At 41.9% G+C, this 20311-nt stretch overlaps 1 protein-coding gene and 1 pseudogene across 2 annotated transcripts in view; one reads left to right on the plus strand and one right to left on the minus strand.

Moving 5' to 3' along the window:
• PLCXD3 (phosphatidylinositol specific phospholipase C X domain containing 3) overlaps positions 1 to 20311 on the minus strand; it is a 190104-nt gene that overhangs the window by 25698 nt on the left and 144095 nt on the right. The gene's annotated exons all lie outside the window — the stretch shown is intronic.
• On the plus strand, positions 15055 to 16067 carry LOC309569403 (tigger transposable element-derived protein 1-like; annotated as a pseudogene). Its single transcript has one exon. The product of its transcript is annotated as a tigger transposable element-derived protein 1-like (transcript).

Genomic DNA, 20311 nt, shown 5'->3' on the forward strand with positions numbered 1-20311 from the left:
GCCCCGCCCCCCTCACGTCACAGATGACGTCATATGTGACTTGAGGGGGCGGGGCCTCCCGATGACGTCATCGTGGCCACGCCCTAATGGCTATATAACAAGCTGCAGAGACCGGAGATCTTCATAATCAAGGAGACGTCGTCGGAGGAGGACCGGAGGAAGAAGAGCCGACAGCCGACAGCCGACAGCAGAAGACCCCGGAGAGGAGAAGAAAAGAAGAGAGGACAGCAGAAGAGGGACAGCAAAAGAGCAGAAGACCCCGGAGTAGAGAAGAAAAGAAGAGAGGACAGCAGAAGAGGGGACAGCAAAAGAGCAGAAGACCCCGGAGAGGGGACAGCAAAAGAGCAGAAGACCCTGGAGAGGAGAAGACCCCGGAGAGGAGAAGACAAGAAGAGCCGGATGAAGATTTTTAATAAAACTTTCCAAAACGTCTCCTGTCGTTATTTCCATACACTGCCTTTTATGTGGTGAATGAGTAGGGGTACAGTGTACCCCATACCCATTCACATAGTGAGGGGGTCCGGGATCTGGGGGGCCCCTTGTTAAAGGGGGCTTCCAGATTCCAATGAGCCCCCTGCCCGCAGACCCCCACAACCACCGGCCAGGGTTGTGGGGATGAGGCCCTTGTCCTCATCAACATGGGGACAAGGTGCTTTGAGGTGGGGGGTGCAGAGCTCCCCCTGCCCCAAAGCACCAACACCCCCCCCATGTTGAGGGCATGTGGCCTGGTGTGGTCCAGGGGGGGTGGGGCCGCTCGCTCGTCCCCTCCCCTTTCCTGGCCTGCCGGGCTGCATGCTCGGATAAGGGTCTGGTATGGATTTTGGGGGGGACCCCACGCCGTTTTTTCGGCGTGGGGGCTACCCTCAAATTCCATGCCGGACCCGAAGGGCCTGGTTCGGAACCTGGGGGGGAACCCCACGCAATTTTTTTCCCATTTTTGGGTGGAGTTCCCCCTCAAGATTCTCACAGTGCAGGTCGCGCCGCAAGTCGGATCCGACTTGCGGTGCGACTTCCATTCAAATCAATAGGCTCCCATAGGGAACCATTGATTTTGAATGGAGGCAGAAAAACGCTGCTAAAAGCAACGTGGCCAAACGTGCAATAACGCAAATGGAAAAAGCTACTGAAAGCACGTTTAACAGCTGCTTTTTCCCGGCGTCAGAAATAGCTTTGCAGGACGTTTTTTCTAACGTCCCGTGTACATGGAGCCTAAAGGTGTGCTCATAGACATAAGGATAAAATAGTGAGGTTGAAAAAAGACACCAGTCCATCCAATTCAACCTATGATGAGTGTGTTTGCTGTTAACCATACATCATATACCCCTGTATATTGTGGTCTTTAAGGTGCCCATCTAATAATTTTTTTGAAACTATCAATGCTCCTTGCTGATACCACTGCTTGTGGAAGAGAATTCCACATCCTTACCACTCTGACAGTAAAGAACCCTTTACGCAGTTTAGGTTAAACCGCTTTTCTTCTAGTTTTAGTGAGTGGCCTCGTGTCTTATTGAATTCCCTTTCTCTAAAAAGTTTGTTCCTTATGCTAGGGTCATCACCAGTACAGTATTTGTACATTGATATCATATCCCCCCCTCAATCGTCTCTTCTCCAGAGAGAATAAGTTCAATGTTTGTAGTCTTTCCTCATATCTGGTGTCCTCCATTCCCCTAATTATCTTTGTTGTCCTTCTCGGAACTCTATTCAGTTCCAGCACATCCTTCCTGAGGACCGGTGCCCAGAACTGGACAGCATACTCCAGATGTGGCCGGACCAGAGTCTTGTAGAGAGGGAGAATAATCTCTTTATTTCTGGAGTGAATCCCCTTTTTATACATCCCAGTATTCTGTTGGCTTTGCTTGCAGCAGCTTGACATTGCATGGCATTGCTAAGTCTGTTGTCTACCAGTACCCCCAGGTCCTTTCCCATCTTATATTCCCCCAGAGTTTCCCCCCCCTAGTGAGTAACTTGCGCTTGTATTTCTGACACCCAAGTGCATTACTTTACATTTTTCAACATTAAACCTCATTTTCCATGTAGTTGCGCACCCCATTATTTTGTTCAGATCAGCTTGTAAGGTTACCGCATCCTGCATAGAAGATATTGGCATGCTTAGTTTAGTATCATCTGCAAATACCAAGATTGTGCTGGATATCCCCTCCTCTAGATCATTTACGAATAAATTAAACAGAATTGGTCCCAGGGCAGATGCTTGGGGGACCCTACTTTCCACACCCAACCAATCTGAGTACTCCCCATTTATCTCCACCATCTGGACTCTCCCCTGGAGCCAGTTTTCTATGCAGGTACCCACCCTATGGTCCATACCTATGTACCTTAGTTTGTACAGTAAGCATTTGTGCGGAACTGTATCAAATGCCTTTGCTTAATGATAGTTTGCTACACATAATTTTTTTGTGATTGAGTTGTATCATTAATGCATTTACACTTTGGTTTGAGCACTTGTCACTTTATTATTCCTAGCAAATTATCCTGCATGAGATGGTTTTTATGTACTAATTTTATGCCACTATATTGGATTGTTGCTGTATTTGCTTCTTGTTTTGCGAAACACAATTCAGTAAATATATAAAATACCTTCCTATCTATTTACTAAGGCTAGCAGCATAAGTATTAAAAATAGTTCATGTTGTTTGAGAGAGGTTATTTCTGGTTTCATTTCTCCTTTGCCATTGGCTACAATCCATTTCAACAAAATGGAAAAACTTTTGGAAAGTGAAAACTATCGGTATTTTTGCTCATCCCCAATCCTCTATTCACACTAATGCAGGTGCAACAGTGCACGCATATTTTTGCATATTATGTTGAGGACAGCCTATTTTTGTGGAAAAAAAAAAAAGTAAAAGTCAGCAGCTACAAATACTGTAGCTGCTAACTTTTATTATATAGACACTTACCTGTCCAGGGAGCCCGCGATGTCAGCATCCCAGCCGATTTTCGGATCGGCTGCTGGATGCTGCCGCCTCCATTCACTCTAAGAGAAACCATCAATGAAGCCTTTCGGCTTCACAGCCGGTTTCCTACTGCGCATGCGCAAAGCGTGCTGCACATTCTCATGTGCTAGGTGGTGGGGGAAGGAGAAAGGGGATAGAACTCCGAGGAATGGTGCCGCGGCTCTGTCTCCTGGAAGTGGGGAAGGGTACCTGTCAAAAAACAGGTACCCGTTTCCCCCTCCCCCCTGAAAGGTGTCAAATGTTGCACTGGAGGAGGGGAGGAAGCAGATGAGTGGAAGTTCCACTTTTGGGTGGAACTCCACTTTAATGGCCTGCCCTGTGCACGAAAATTTGCACAAATGAAGAGCATGACCCTTTTTTTAACCTTTTCAGTCCTGGAAGGCTTTTTCCCCTTCATGATCAGCCCATTTTTTGCAAAATGGCACTGCGTTACTTTAACTGACAATTGCGCAGTAATGCAACGCTGTACCCAAACAAAATTGATGTACTTTTTTTCCCACACATAGAGCTTTCTTTTGGTGGTATTTGATCACCTCTGTGGTTTTTCTTTTTTGCGCTATAAACAAAAAAAAGGTAATGCATATATCATCTTTAAAGAAAAAATATTGCCTTACAATATATTTTTCCCTTTTTTATCCTCCCTCTCCCTCCCCCCCCCCTCCTTCCCCGTCTCTCATCCATATTCATCTTTAACCCACTCTATTGCCATCTATCTATCAATTTTTCCCATTCTTTTTTCATATTTATTGGGTTTTCCTCCTGACTATTACTAATATATTCCATATTAAAGACATAGTTTATCCTATTACACCACTTACTTCGCACCACTTCTTCGGTATTGTTCCCTTTGCTGCATTTAGCAGGGTTGGGACTAGAGTTGCTTTAGACTCGGTTCACACTACCGCGACCATAAGTCGCCCCATGACAGAGCGACTTTTTACCGCAACTTTACCGTGACTTTAATGCGACTTTACCGTGACTTCAGCGCGACTTGTGAATTGTTTAAATCGACTTATATGACAAACGACTTTGTATTTGGCCAATCAGAATATGATGTGTTGTGACCTAATTCCCCTTTTCTGTTTTTTTTTACTCATTTCCTCATTGCCCACCAGTGCCACATATCAGTATCCACCAGTGCCACTGCCCACCAGTGCCACGTATGTGTCCACCAGTGCCACTGCCCACCAGTGCCACGTATGTGTCCACCAGTGCCACTGCCCACCAGTGCCACGTATAAGTGTCCACCAGAGCCACTGCCCACCAGTGCCACGTATCAGTGCCACAAATCAGTGTCCACCAGTGCCACGTATCAGTGCCACGTATCAGTGCCACGAATCAGTGTCCACCAGTGCCACATATCAGTGCCACGTATCAGTGCCACGAATCAGTGTACACCAGTGCCACGTATCAGTGCCACATATCAGTGCCACGTATCAGTGCCACAAATCAGTGTCCACCAGTGCCACAAATCAGTGTCCACCAGTGCCACATATCAGTGCCATGTATCAGTGCCACGAATCAGTGTCCACCAGTGCCACAAATCAGTGTCCACCAGTGCCACGTATCAGTGTCCACCAGTGCCACGTATCAGTGCCATGTATCAGTGTCCACCAGTGCCACGTATCAGTGCCATGTATCAGTGTCACGTATCAGTGCCGCAAATCAGTGTCCACCAGTGCCACGTATCAGTGCCACGAATCAGTGTCCACCAATGCCAAATATCAGTGCCACAAATCAGTGTCCACCAGTGCCACGAATCAGTGTACACCAGTGCCACGTTTCAGTGTCCACCAGTGCCACGTATCAGTGTCCACCAGTGCCACGTATCAGTGCCACGTATCAGTGTCTACCAGTGCCACTGCCTACTAGTGCCACTTATCTGTGTCCACCAGTGCCACTCACACAGACCAGGCAGAGATAATGGTATAGAACTGTAGGCATGGCTGCAATGTGGGGAATGCCTGGCTAATCTCTTTCTTCTTCCTGGAAAGTGATCACAGTCGCTTGACAAAAGATAAGGATCCGACTTGGAGGTGACTCCCATTGAAGTCTATGTGCACAAGTCGGATAGAAGTCACCTTGAAGTAGTACAGGAACCTTTTCTGAAGTTGGAGCGACTTCAGTAGTGCATATTAAGACGGCTCTCATTCATTTACATTGCATTTGTTATGACAAGCAACTTGGGGCGACTTGAGGGCACACAAGTCGCCTGACAAGTCGCGGCAGTGTGAATGGACTCTTATATTGTTTGAGTGGTATTGTCGTTTTATGAAATAGGCAGACCCGTGGGTCATTTGGAATCTTTGTTTCAGTTATTTCGCAGATTATTTGTCGTACCTTTGTCCAAAATTCTTTGATTTTAGGACATTCCCACATAATGTGGTACATCGTTCCAATACTTCCACATTCCCTCTAGCATTTATCTGTTTTGTCTGATTGATATTTGTGTATTAATTCTGGTGTAATGTACCATCTTAACAGACATTCATAATTTAGTTCTATGGTTCCTACATCTATGGCTACACATCCAACTGCCCTCAGCACAACATCCGATTTCTTCAATATATTTTACTTAATGCTATTAAACATATCCAATAAAAACATGTAAAAATTCAAATGTATTCATCAATTTAGGCCAATCAGTATCCTGCTACATGTTTTTGATTAAAAAAAATCCCAATAAGCAATATTTATTAGTTTGCGCAAAAGTTATAGTGTCTACAAACTATGGGATATATTTATGGACTTTTTTATTTTTTTTATTGTTTTTACTAGTAATGGCGGCAATCAGCATTTTTTTTAGCGGGACTGCGACATTAGTCTATTAACTAAAATGCCATTTTAGTTTTAGTCATATTTTAGTCATCTGACTTGTTTTAGTTTTAGTCATATTTTAGTTGACTAAAATCTCATACATTTTAGTCAACTACAAATCAAATAGATTTAGGTAAATTGTAATGCATTATTTAAACATTTCTCCAAAATTTTCAGAAACAGAAAAAACTAGTTATATACTCCTGGAATAAAAATCTAATAAAATGTTATTATTTATCCACTTGCCGACTGCGCACAGTATATTTACTGCGGCAGTCGGCCCCGGCCAGGCAGAGTGACGTAGGTCTACGTCGCTCGCCTGTCACTCCTTCTAGAGCCAATAGCGGGCGAGCGCGCGCCCGCCTCGGCTCGTTCACGGAGGAGTGCGGGAGTGTGACTGGCAGACACGATGTCCGCCGGTCACACTACGATCGCCGGTACAGCGGGAGAAAGACAGAGCGGCTTATGTAAACAAGCCGCCTGTCAGTTCTCCCTGTGTAAAAATGAAGATCAGACGGTTCTACTATGTAGAACCGTTGATCTTTTTTTTTACACCAATAGGAATGTCCCACTACAGTTAGAAGCACGCCCCTAGGACACACTTAACCCCTCCCTGTCCAATAAAGTTAACCCCTTCCCTGCAGTGTCAACAGTGCATATATATAGCACTGATTACTGCAGTAATGTCACTGGTACCCCCAAAAGTGTCAAAAATGTCAGTCAAGGGTCCGATCTGTCCGCTGCAATGTCGCAGTACCGCAAAAAAAATCGCAGATCGCCGCCATTACTCGTTAAAAAAAATGACAAAAATCTTTCCCTTTGTTAGTAAACGCGATAACTTTTGCGCAAACCAATCAAAATACGCTTTTTGCGATTTTTTTTACCAAACATGGGTAGCGTAAAACAAATTGGCAGAAAATGTTAAAAAATTTTGATTTTTACTTTTTTTTTGGGGGGAATTTCATATAAAAAAAAGTGAAAAATATTGTTATTTTTGCAAAAATTACGCTCTTTTTTGTTTATAGCGCGTGATCAAAAAATCGCACAGGTGATCAAATACCTCCAAAAGAAAGCTCTGTTTGTGGGAAAAAAAGGACATGAAATTCGTTTAGGTACAGCGTCGCACGACCGCGCAATTGTCCGTTAAATTCACGCAGTAAAAAATCGCAAAAAACCCCCTGGTCTTTTAGCAGGAAAATCCTCCGGTGGTAAAGTGGTTAAGGTATTAAGGTTTGAACATGCACTACAGACACAGATTTGGAGCCGGTTCACATAAATGCGATGACAGACATCGCATGTGATTCTCAGCGCACTGCTCTGCAAATCACATGCGATGTCTGTGCGATGCAAATTTAACCATACAGATCGTATGGCTGAATTTGCATTGCATTCGAACCAAATTCGCACAGGACCCTTTGCAGGTCACACCTATTTCGTTCTGATTCATGTCCGAACTGACAGTTCGCACTGCGATATGCAAACTGATCTGGGGGTGCCGTTAACTTTGTATTGACCCCCCAGCAATTCGCATATGGCAGTTGAACTGCCTGTGAGTTGAATGCAATGCAGAAACCCACAGTGGATTCGCAGGGTTCCTGTATCGCATATGTGTGAACCGGCACTTAGCCATTGTGATATATAACATCTTTATAAATAAAACCAAGTTTAATAAACAAACAAAAATATTGCTTTTTGACAAACAGAAGTTCAACTTTAGAAAAAAAAAAAAAAACTGTAAACTCTATCGGCTGTACTGTCATTGCACAATTTACCCAAATATATTTCCAACATTAAGGCTGCATTCACATGTCAGCGTATGATCGCGGGCAGAACCGTCGCGGTTCCGCCCGCGATTCGGAGATTTATTGCAAATCGCGGGACGCCTAGCGTTGCCCGTTGATTTGCAATAGCCCCCCAAACGCAGAGCGATGTTGCCGCGATTTATGCCTGCCGAATCGCGGCAACATCGCGCAAACAAAATCGCGGGACGCAATACGCTCCAAAAAAGTACAAGAGCTTCTTTGGAGCGTATTGCGTCCCGCGATTTTGTTTGCGCGATGTTGCCGCGATTCGGCGGGCGTAAATCGCGGCAACATCGCTCGGCGTTTGGGGGGCTATTGCAAATCAACGGGCAACGCTAGGCGTCCCGCGATTTGCAATAAATCTCCGAATCGCGGGCGGAACCGCGGCCGTTCTGCCCGCGATCATACGCTGACATGTGAATGCAGCCTTAATATTAAGAAAAAAAAAATATAAGAAAAACGTTTTCTTATTTTTTTCTCTTTCAGCAGCTTAGTAGATGCCCCATACTTATGCGGTGGTTTAAACTTTAATATGCTATTATTACAGGCTTTGGATGGAATTGTGTTGCCAATTTGGAAATGGCCAGCAGAGTAGTGTAAATCTTGATGTAAATTTTCGATTTAGTTTTAGTCATAGTCTTTTGACTAAAATGTCATTCTAGTTTTAGTTGTATTTTAGTCTTATAATCAAAATGTCATTTTAGTTTTAGTCTTATTTTAGTCATCTGAATTGTTTTAGTTTTAGTCATATTTTAGTCGACTAAAATAGTGTGAATTTAGTTGACGAAAATATTTTAATCTGCGAAATTAACACTGATTCTGGGGTTATGGAACGTACCACGCTTTAATTCGATTTTCATTGCCGGCTCTCACAATACAAAGGAGTCTCTTCTAATATTTATTCTCCAAAACAACTTTTTTTTGTGATGCAGATAAAATGACGTTGTTTGTGGCTTTTGTAAACAGATTAGAAAACCACTTTACTCTCAGCGCTACAGAGCAGTTGAAAGCAGAGATGGAACCCTATGCCAAAAGGAGGTTATTTCAAGCCAATTCTGAAAGCATAAAATCCTGCAGAGAATCAAATTACTGAATCCTAAAACCACAGAACCCCACTAGAGTATCGCTAAATACATTCAATCTGACATTGCACAACCTCAATGGAAGCGGACTGATTTTTGTCTCTGCATGACACACCTTTGTAATTTGCTAGGCTTTTGATTGAAAAATGTTATGATGGAATAAAAAAAAAAAAAGAAATCAATGCATCATTCAAATCAGTCAGACGCAACTTAGTATTATGAAAAGTAACATGTCGTTTTGCAGCTTATTCCCTGTCAAACAATTTTGTAAGTCTTCTGTTCATAAAAAGTCTCACAATCCAGGGACCAGAATTTGGATATGAAAGTTGAACTCCAGAAAAGCAGCTTTACCACTTCCCGCAAAGTCCGTGTGGTGCCACCTTTGAATAGAACTTCCAGATTGATTACAGCCCCATCAACTCTGACAAGAAGATCTCTGCTCCTTGCTCTCATCTAGCACTGTATCCCATGGGCTGAAGGCTACTGGGCTGGCTGGTAAGTGAGCACAAGCAGCCCCAACTCAAACTCTTGGTTTAGGAGACTTAAGAAGATGCCTCAAGCAAGGAAGGGGTTAAAGAATAAATGGCAGAGAAGAAAAAAAGGCAATTTGCACTGAGGTCTATTATAGGGTTAGGAGATGCTGCTAACCAGGGCAAAGTGCAAAGATTCGGCACCTCTGGGAGGAAGAGAGCAGAGAAATCTCTGGCAGAGGAAGAGTTAAGCCAGCTGTCCAAGACTGTGGCAGGCAGAGAAAGGAATAAAAGATTGAAATGAGCAATCGCAGTAGGGGAGTCTGCTAAGCTGCATGTCTGTGGTAGTGGAACGGTTAACAGTGGAGTGCAAGTCTGCAGCAGAAAAAAGGGTGCGAAAATCGGTGCTAGCAGATATATTTATTATATTATGTCCGTATCCTCTAACCATCTCCTGTACCATGTCCACTTCCTCTGAACATCTCCTATATCATGTCTGTATCCTCTGACCATCTCCTGTACCATGCCCGTATCCTCTTATCATCTCCTGTACCATGTCCACATCCTCTGACCATCTCCTGTACCATGTCCGTATCCTCTAATAATCTCCTATACCATGTCCGCATTCTCTGACCACCATGTCTACATCCTCTGACCATCTCCTATACCATTCCCGCATCCTCTGACCATCATCTATACCATGTCTGCATCCTCTGACCATCTCCTATACCATGTCTATATCCTCTAACCATCTCCTGTACTATGTCCGTATCCTCTAACCATCTCCTGTGCCATGTCCACATCTTCTGACCATCTCCCATACCATGTCCGTATCCTCTAACCATCTCCTGTACCATGTCCGTATCCTCCAACCATCTCCTGTACCATATCCGCATCCTCTATCCATCTCCTGTACCATGTCTGCATTCTCTAACTATCTCTTGTACCATGTCTAGCCTCTAACCATCTCCTGTACCATGTCTGTATCTTCTAGCCATCTCCTATACCATGTTTGCATCCTCTAACCATCTCCTGTACCATGTCTGTATCCTCTAACCATCTCCTGTACCATGTCAGCAGTCTCTAACCACCTCCTGTATCATGTCTGCAGGCTCTAACCACCTCCTGTATCATGTCTGCAATCTCTGACCATCTCTTTCTTTTATAATGTCTTCAGTCTCTGAGGGGGAGCACAGAGAGGAGTCAAGAGTGGGAGCGCCGCCAAGATGGGGGGGTCACATGAGGAGTCAGACATGTGTGGACTGTGGAGAGGAGACTATATTCTGAAACCAGAGCCACCAAGCTGAAGCCGTCTGAGTCCTGCACGGTGCACCTGGGAGGAGGTCAGTGACAGCACCACCAGGCCATTCTGAGGAGGGTCACTGAAGAAAGGTAGAGAGTGAATACAATAATGTAAGGTTCCCTCTTATATCAGCAACCCCCCCCCCCTTCCTTACCATAGTGTATTCACTCTGCGGAAGATGATCTCTGGTCACCAGACTCTCCCCCCACATCAGAGTTCCCAGCGTTCCCCTTTACATTACAGTCTGCAGGATTCCCCCTTACAGTGCAAGGGGAAGCTTTGCATACCCTGATGTAAAGGGCAATGCTGCAGACCCTGATGTAAGTGGGAACTCTGATGTAAAGGGGAACGCAGAGCTCCCCCTTACATTAGAGTTCCCCCTTAGATCATAATCTGCAGCATTCCCCTTAACGTCAGAGTTCCCTTCCACGTAAGGGGGGAATCCTGCAGACTCTGATGTAGGGGGGAACTCTGTGCTGGCTGAGTTATATTAACCTGTCCTTCATATAAATGGAAAATATGTTTTTTGACTTTTGTTTAACCTAAACACATTGCTAATAGTGCTATCTACATGTTTATTGTTTAAATATTGATATTTGTTTAGCACTTGAAAACGGCCATTTTAGGTACTTTTTTGTAGTTTCAGTAAAAAATGTGCCTCTTTCAGTAAATTTCATGATTTTTCTGAAATATTGGCATCCTGTCAGTAAATTTCACTTTGGGGGGAGGGGGGGGGGGGGGGGGGTGTTGGTAACACTGCCGCAAACCAACGTAACTGTATGTCGGCTTGAAGAAGTGGTTGTACCGGGGTGATGCCAGCAGCTGCAGGCATCAACCCGCCACCATTTTTTAGAGCCGGCAGTCGGCTTTGAGGAGATAACAACCAATACTACTCAGCAGCCACACGGCCATTATCCCGGCGAATGGGAGGGGGCGCCCCCCCCTCCCGCCGCCTTCTGCCGCTCTGCCTGGGTCTCCCGTCTCACCGGCTGGTTGGAGTCCCGAACAAAGCCGTATTCGGCTTCGATCGGGTCTCCGACCATGTAACCTGGAATCGATGTCACTACATCACTTCTGATTTACCTGGCTGCCAATGGCGCCGATTTAAATAAAAGTCAGTATTCAAAAATGCAGATTTCAACGTTTTTAATATTTTGAAGTGCAGTGGAGGGATTTTGGGTCTTTTAGACCCCAGATCCCTCCATAAAGAATACCTGTCACTGCCTATTACTGTCACAAGGGATGTTTACATTCCTTATGACAGCAATAAAAGTGATCAGATTTTTTATTTTTTTAAAAACTGTTAATAAATAAATGAATAAAATAAATAGAAAAAAAAAAATGTAAGCTCCCCCGTCAATGTGAGCTCGCTCACGAAAGAAAACGCATACGTAAGTCGCAACCGCAAATGAAAATGGTGTTCAAATCACACATGTGAGGTATTGCTGCGATTGAGAGAGTGAGAGCAATAATTCCAGCAAAAGATCTCCTCTGTAACTCTAAACTGGTAACCGTTAAAATGTTTTAAAGCGTCACATATGGAGATTTTGAAGTACCGTAGTTTGTCGCCATTCCACCAGTGTGTGCAATTTATAACCATAACATGTTAGGTATCTATTTACTCGGCGTGACAATATCTTTTAAAATATACAAAAAACTTGGGCTAACTTTACTGTTTTGTTTTTTTAAGTTCAGTAAAGTGTATTTTTTCCAAAAAACTTGCGTTTGAAAGACGGCTGTGCAAATACTGTGTGACAAAAAATATTGCAACGACCGCAATTTTATTCTCCATAGTCTTTGCTAAAATATATATATATAAATATATAATGTTTGGGGGTTCTAAGTAATTTTCTAGCAAAAAATACTCCGACCATGTAACCTGGAAGCGATGTCACTACATCACTTCTGATTTACCTGGCTGCCAATGGTGCCGATTTAAATAAAAGTCAGTATTCAAAAATGCAGATTTCAACGTTTTTAATATTTTGAAGTGCAGAGGAGGGATTTTGGGTCTTTTAGACCCCAGATCCCTCCATAAAGAATACCTGTCACTGCCTATTACTGTCACAAGGGATGTTAACATTCCTTATGACAGCAATAAAAGTGATCAGATTTTTTATTTTTTTAAAAACTGTTAATAAATAAATGAATAAAATAAATAGAAAAAAAAAAATGTAAGCTCCCCCCTCAATGTGAGCTCGCTCACGAAAGAAAACGCATACGTAAGTCGCAACCGCAAATGAAAATGGTGTTCAAATCACACATGTGAGGTATTGCTGTGATTGAGAGAGTGAGAGCAATAATTCCAGCAAAAGATCTCCTCTGTAACTCTAAACTGGTAACCGTTAAAATGTTTTAAAGCGTCACATATGGAGATTTTGAAGTACCGTAGTTTGTCGCCATTCCACGAGTGTGTGCAATTTATAACCATAACATGTTAGGTATCTATCTACTCGGTGTGACAATATCGTTTAAAATATACAAAAAACTTGGGCTAACTTTACTGTTTTGTTTTTTTAAGTTCAGTAAAGTGTATTTTTTCCAAAAAACTTGCATTTGAAAGACGGCTGTGCAAATACTGTGTGACAAAAAATATTGCAACGACCGCAATTTTATTCTCCAGAGTCTTTGCTAAAATATATATATATATATAAATATATAATGTTTGGGGGTTCTAAGTAATTTTCCAGCAAAAAATACTTGTTTTACCTTGTAAACAACAAGTGTCAAAAATAGGCCTGGTCCTTTAAGTGGAGTTCCACCCTAAAATACAACTTTTCGCCATCTTCTTCCTCTCTTCACTCAGGCTTCACTCAGACTACAGTTAACACCATCATGAAAAACAGAGAAAAAATTCTTGCAGAAATTAAGAGTGCTACACCCATTAACACAACAACAATTCAAAAAAGAGATAGCATTGTTGCAGACAGGGAGAGACTCTTAACACTTTGGATAGAAAATCAGACTACACGCCATGTTCCTGTCAACCAGGCAATTATACAAAGTAAAGCCTTAAGCCTATTCAATGACTTGAAGGCTAAGAAAGGTGAAGCAGCAAAGGATGCAGAATTTTTTGCAAGCCATGGATGGTTTGATAGGTTCAAGAAGAAGTCTAACCTACATAACAATAAAATACAAGGAGAGGCAGCTGCTGCAGATACTGAGGCTGCAGAAAGCTATCCAAGCGATTTTGCCAAAATGATTCAAGATGGAGGCTACTCCATGGATCAAATTGTTAATGTGGATGAGACTGGGCTATTTTGGAAGAAGATGCCTGCAAGAACTTTCATCGCAAGACAGGAAAAATCAATGCCAGGCTACAAGCCAGCTAAAGATAGACTAACCCTTCTGTTAGGTGGCAATGCTTCTGTTACCTTAAAGCTAAAGCCTTTGCTAATTTACTGATGCCAAAATCCGAGAGCTTTGAAGAACTACATTAAAACTAGACTTCCAGTGCACTGGAGAGCTAACAACAAAGCATGGGTAACTGCAACCCTTTTTGAAGATTGGTTAGACTGCTTTGTTCCAGAGGTGAAAGCCTGTTGCAAGGACAACAGTGTCCCTTTCCACATTTTCCTGATTGTCGATAATGCTCCTGAACACCCTTGAACGCTAGATGAGCTGAACCCTAACATTCAAGTGCAATTCCTACCACCAAATACCACCTCACTACTACAGACAATGGATCAATGTGTCATAGTCACCTTCAAGTTGAACTACTTGAAAAGAACATTCAGTAAGTGTGTTGCAGCAATAGACAAAGAAGAAGGTGATGGTAAAGAAGTCCTATCCAAATTCTGGAAAAACTACAACATCTTGGATTGCATTAAAACTGTAAGAGATGCTTGTAATGACATAAAGGAAACCACAATGAAAAGGGCAATGAAAACTTATGCCCACAGTTAGTTGATGATTCTGAAGGCTTTGAAGAACATGTAGCTAATGTTGAAAAATAAAAATAACGTGCAGCGCTATGAAAAAATATATAATCAATGAAGATGTATATTGAAACAAACCGTATTGAAACAAAAACGGTAATTAATGTGAATAAGATATCAAAAAAAGTCCCAAGTAAGAAAGCAAATACTAAACGAAGATGTATATTGAAACAAATATGGTAATTAATGTGAACAAAATAGTCCCAAGTGAGAAAACGTGATATAATAATTCCAGGGTGATGTGTATGATCCACAGAGGACATCAGATCCCAACACCAACAGGAAAGTAAAACAATTGCGCTCACCGGAACAAATGGACCCAACTTGCCATATGACAAAAGGGTCAAGTAGGCTCATACAATGTCCTGCGGATCTTCAAACTGCAATAACGGATGTTCACGTTTGCGGTCAGAGGGTCAGATGAGATGAATCTCCTCTCTCTCCAGATTACATGGAAAGGATAATCCCAGACAAAGCAAACATAGTGTAATTCCACTTTAAATAAATTTATTAAAACTAAAAGGGTACACTTACACATCCAGGAACATTGAACAGTGAGTGAAAGATCAGGCAGTCTTTGGCATGGTCCTGGCTGCATAAGGCGAAGTCCCGACGTGTTTCGTCAAAAGTGATTTTATCAAAGGTAAATTCCAAAGTTGAACTACTTGAAAAGAACATTCAGCAAGTGTGTTGCAGCAATAGACAAAGAAGAAGGTGATGGTAAAGAAGTCCTATCCAAATTCTGGAAAAGCTACAACATCTTGGATTGCATTAAAACGGTAAGAGATGCTTGGAATGACATAAAGGAAACCACAATGAAAAGGGCCTGGAAAAAATTATGCCCACAGTTAGTTGATGATTCTGAAGGCTTTGAAGAACATGCAGCTAATGTTACTGAAAATATTAGTAGAGATGGCAAAGCAGTTAGAGCTGGAAGTGGAGCCTGAAGATGTTGCTGAACTGCTTACGTCCCACACTGAGCCCCTCAGCAATGAAGACCTTCTAGAACTTAAAGAGGAGAGAGAAGAAGATGTGCAGGATGAGGTTGAGATCATTGAACAGCCTGAAGGCTTAACTACAAAAATTCTCTTTGAAGGTTTTCGTCATCTTGATAGCGCCATGGCTCTTTTTGAAAAGCATGATAGGGATTTTGAAAGAAGTTCCAAAGTCAATGCTAACATTTCAGAGGCTTATGCCTGCTACAAAGAAATCTACACGGAAAAGAAGAGAGCTACACTTCAAACCTCCATAGACACTTACTTTTCTAAAAGTCCATCAGTACGCAGATCATCCACATTGACTGACAGTCATTTTGATCCCAGATCATCTTAAATTGACAGTCCATTTTCAGCTCTGACATCCCCTTCAAGTCCTGCTTCTACTCTGATTGCTACTTGTAATACACCCAATTTGCCAGCAAGAAAGTGTCTCGCCTTTGAAGACTTGACTTGTGAAACAGAAATTACCTTTATGCCTGCCAGTCCATTTCCAGCTCTGATATCCCCATCAAGTCCTGCTCCTACTCTGATTGCTACTTGTACTTGAAGTAGACCCAATTCACCAGCAAGAAAGCGTCTCGCCTTTGAAGACTTGACTTGTGAAACAGAAGATACCTGTATGCCTTCATCTTCTACTACATTAAATTCTCTCAGCTTCTCTGGTCTTGCGACAACAATCAGATAGGGTAAGCTTACAATTTTTCTTTTATTATTATGTTTATTTTAGTTATCAATGCATTATTTATATTGGTTATGCCTGTAAATGACCACTGGAATGCAGTACATGCATTGAGAACTGAAAAAAGGTATTGCTTCACTTTAAAGCGGAGTTCCGGGCACAAAATCGACCTAATCGATTTTGTGCCTATCCGCTTGCTTTGCTTCACCTGAAAAGGAATTGGATAGTTAGGATTATTTTATTTTTTTACTTACCTCGTAATTGTGAGAAAATACTCACCTTTTTTCACTTCCTCCCTCTGTGGCCGCGGCCCGCGCCGTCACTTCCGGTTTGCAATGATTCCTGGGAGCTGAACGTCATCGCTCCCAGGAATCAATGCGATGGCACCAGCCCCGCTCGTCACTTCCGGTGCGATGCCGCATTCCCTGCTAAACAGCTTCTGGGCATGCCCAGAAGCTGTGTAGGAATGCGGCGCTGCACCGGAAGTGACGAGAGGGGCCGGTGAAGGCGCATTCTGGGAGAAGAGGACGCGGAAGAGGACGCAGAAGAGGATCGCGCCGGCTTCAGCTGCCCACAACAGAGATGGCAACGCTGTGGAAGAAATTTTATAAGTGAGAATTTCTTCTTGCAGGTAAGTGCGAACCGGGACAGATCAGAGGCTAGCCATTGTGGAATGTACTAGCCCTGACTGTCCCGGGGGTATGTTCATTGAAAAAATGTTTCTGTGCCCGGAACTCCGCTTTAAGTACATTTTCATTTTACATACATGCTCCGGTCCCATTGTGTACTTAAAAGTGGGGTATGCTGTACTGTAGTGTAGGTGGCAATATTTCGAGGAACAAGAGTACCGGCAGAAAAAAAAGTCATTAGTCTGCTACTTTTCCTTTCACTGTCCAGTCACAGGCTGGGGGAGTGACAAGACCGTTACTTAAAGGGGTAATAAACCCACATCCAAAAACCTATTTTTTTTTTTTTTTTTGCGGCTTGCCATTCATTAGATGTGGTGGCTGCTTTTGTTTTCTTTTTTAGGCTTTTTTATCCCTCTGTTTTCACTTGGTGGCCAGTAACACTCCTCCTGTATTAGAGTGCCCCCACTCTGGATGAAGGAGCACAGGGGGAACCTTTGAACCACAGCATTGTCAGTCTGGGGGAGGGGAGTATTAGAAGTACTAGCAGATTTAGAAACACAAACAAATTAAAGCCAAGCTCCAGCTAACACTTATTAGGCAGTTATAGCAACAGTTTAGTTCCTTTTGGGATAGAGGTTTTACATAAATAAAAAAATGCTGATCATTGTAAGCTGATCATTGTCGGTCAGTTTGGTTTGTCTCAACCCTCTAACTGCTACATCGGCAGGACAGCCTCTTCCATTGAAAAACAACAAACTTACTAGCAGGATCACCAGGTCAAAATAAAGGAAAGAAAGACTAAAAAAACCAATGCAGCCATCACATCTAAGAATTGGTAAGCTGCAATATAATAAATGTTTGCTTTTGGGTTTATTACCGCTTTAACTGCAGCAGTGGAAAATCAGGTTTCCTTTTCTAACACACAGGGCTGGGCTTTCTAGCAGAGCTGTGTAAACCTCAGGACTGAATGGACAAAAATACAAATACTTTGTCAGCTAAAGCCATTGATATATACAGTATTTATTTCATGTGTGGCAGGAGAGGTATCTACAGCTGCAGGGTTTTTTAGGACTTCCACAGGGTGACTTTAACCTCTTGCCGACCGCCCACAGTAGTACTACTGCAGCAGGGCGGCTCGGCTGCGCAAAATCACTTAGTACTACATGATTTCGTGCACGAGGTTTCGGCAGCGCGCGTTTAGACACAGCGGGAGGTGGGCCAAGGGAGGAACGACAGCGATCAACGCCTTCCTCCCGCGATCATCAGAGAAACTGACAGAAGAACCGCCTGCTTCTGTGAGACAGTCAGGGAGAGATCAGGAGTTTCATCTAAGCTACAACCCTGATCTCTCTGTGCCTGTCACAGAACCCTTCCCATACACAGTCAGTAATCACATTTAGGCACACATTAACCCCTTTGATCACCCCCAGTATTAACCCCCTCCCTGCCAGTGTCATTTATACAGTAACCGTGCATATTATTTAGCACTGATTACTGTAGTAATGTCACTGGTCCCTAAAAAGTGTCAAAAATGTCAGTTAGGGGCCCGATCTGTCCACCGCAATGTCGCAGTCCCGCTAAAAAACGCTGATCGCCGCCATTACTAATAAAAACAAAAAAATTAATAAAAATTCCAAAAATCTATTCAGTAGTTTGTAAAGGTTATAACTTTTGCGCAAACCAATTAAAATACACTTTTTGGGATTTTTTTTTTACCAAAAATATGTAGCAGAATACAAATTGGCCTAAACTGATAAAAAAATTAGATTTTTTAAATTTTTTTTATTGGGAATGTTTTATAGCAAAATGTAAAATATATGGCGTTTTTTTCAAAATTGACGCTCTTTTTTTGTTTATAGCGCAAACAATAAAAAAGGCAGAGGTGATCAAATACCGCCAAAAGAAAGCTTTATTTGTGGGAAAAAAAAAAGAACATCAATTGTATTTGGGTACAGCGTCGCACGACCGTGCAATTTTTCGTTAAGGTAACGCAGTGCCAAATCGCAAAAAATGGCCTGGTCATTAAGGGGGTAAAACCTTCCGGAGCTGAAGAAGTTAATTTCAGAAGGTCACTTGTTACAATTATTTGGAGTTCAGTTTGCACTGATAATATAGCGGGTTTTAGGATTTCGCTGTTATAACACAGAATATTGTTTCTTTATATTTATATCACTGTCTCTGTTCCAGCCTGCCCAAATCATATACTGCGAACACTAACAATAGACCATTCTTTGTGTGAAAGGATTAGCCAAAAGATATCATTTTGGCTAATAGAAAAAAAAAAAAAAGATGAGAATGTTTTCTAGCGCTGGTGAAGGCAATGATATCCAATGGGAGCCTGAGCATACCCGCTGCTGGGTAATCTATAATTAATATCAGCTCGTTATTTCCAAATGCTGGTGCCTGTGTTAGAGCATAAATCCTAAGTGCCATTATTGACTAATGCAGGATGTTTTAAAAGCCACAGTAAAAAAAATAAGGCTTTATTGCCTGAAACTGACAGCTAAGGGTGAATCACAGCCGACCTGGCTGGACCTCATTTATCATGACCTCCGCAAGATCGCTTCTGATTCTCAGAATTATGTGTCTTTATGCCTGAGTAGCCATCTAAGTCATTCTCAGCATAGATTTTTAATAAATACATCATTATATTTTAATGTGACATTATTCTTTACAAGCAGGCACATTTCTGATATTGGTAATAGTGGAACATATTACACTGATGCAGTTCTGCATGTGACCACTAGAGGGGGCATACACAAAAGCTGCCAGTATTTAGTTTCGATTATCAAATTTCGATTTAGTTTTAGTTATAGTCTTTTGACTAAAATTACATTTTAGTTTTAGTTATCTGAATTGTTCTTGTGTTAGTCATATTTTATTCCACCAAAATCACCGGTATATTTTAGTCTACCAAAATCTAATGAGTTAAGTTAAATTTTAATGCATTATTTCTTTAGAAATGCCCTACATTATATACTCCTGGAGTAAAAATCTAATAACATGTTTATTATTTCTGGTATTAAGATTTAAACATGCACTACAGACACAGATTTAGGTGAGGTACAAACTTTATGAAAATCGGGCGAACGATCGTCTGATTTTCCTCATAGTTTCACAGCAAATTGGAACCGATGGAAATTTCATACGAAAATTCTCATATGACAAAGGCTTTTTTTTGTTGTTGTTGTTTTTTGTTTCTAATCATGCGCAGTCTTTCTTTTCTGATTTTTTTTGTACAAAATTTGGACAAAAATGGTACACATTAACCACTTCTGGACCGGAAGGATTTGCCCCCTTAATAACCAGGCCCTATTTTGCAATTCTGCACTGCATTATTTTACCGGACAATTGCGCGGTCATGCGAAGCTGTACCCAAAACAAAATTTATGTTCTTTTTTCCCACTAATAGAGCTTTCTTTTGGTGATATTTGATCACCTCTTCGATTTTTATTTTTTGCGTAATAAACAAAAAAAAAGCGACAATTTTTTTTAAAAAAAAAACAACAATATTTTTCACTTTCTACTATATAACAGTCCCAAAAAAAAATAAAAAAAATCCAATTTTTTTTTAACATTTTAGGCCAATTTGTTTTCTGCTACATATTTTAGGTAAAAAAA

This window comes from Pelophylax lessonae, assembly GCF_965119305.1.
Source record: "Pelophylax lessonae genome assembly, chromosome: 1".
In the NCBI taxonomy this organism is placed as follows: domain Eukaryota; kingdom Metazoa; phylum Chordata; class Amphibia; order Anura; family Ranidae; genus Pelophylax; species Pelophylax lessonae.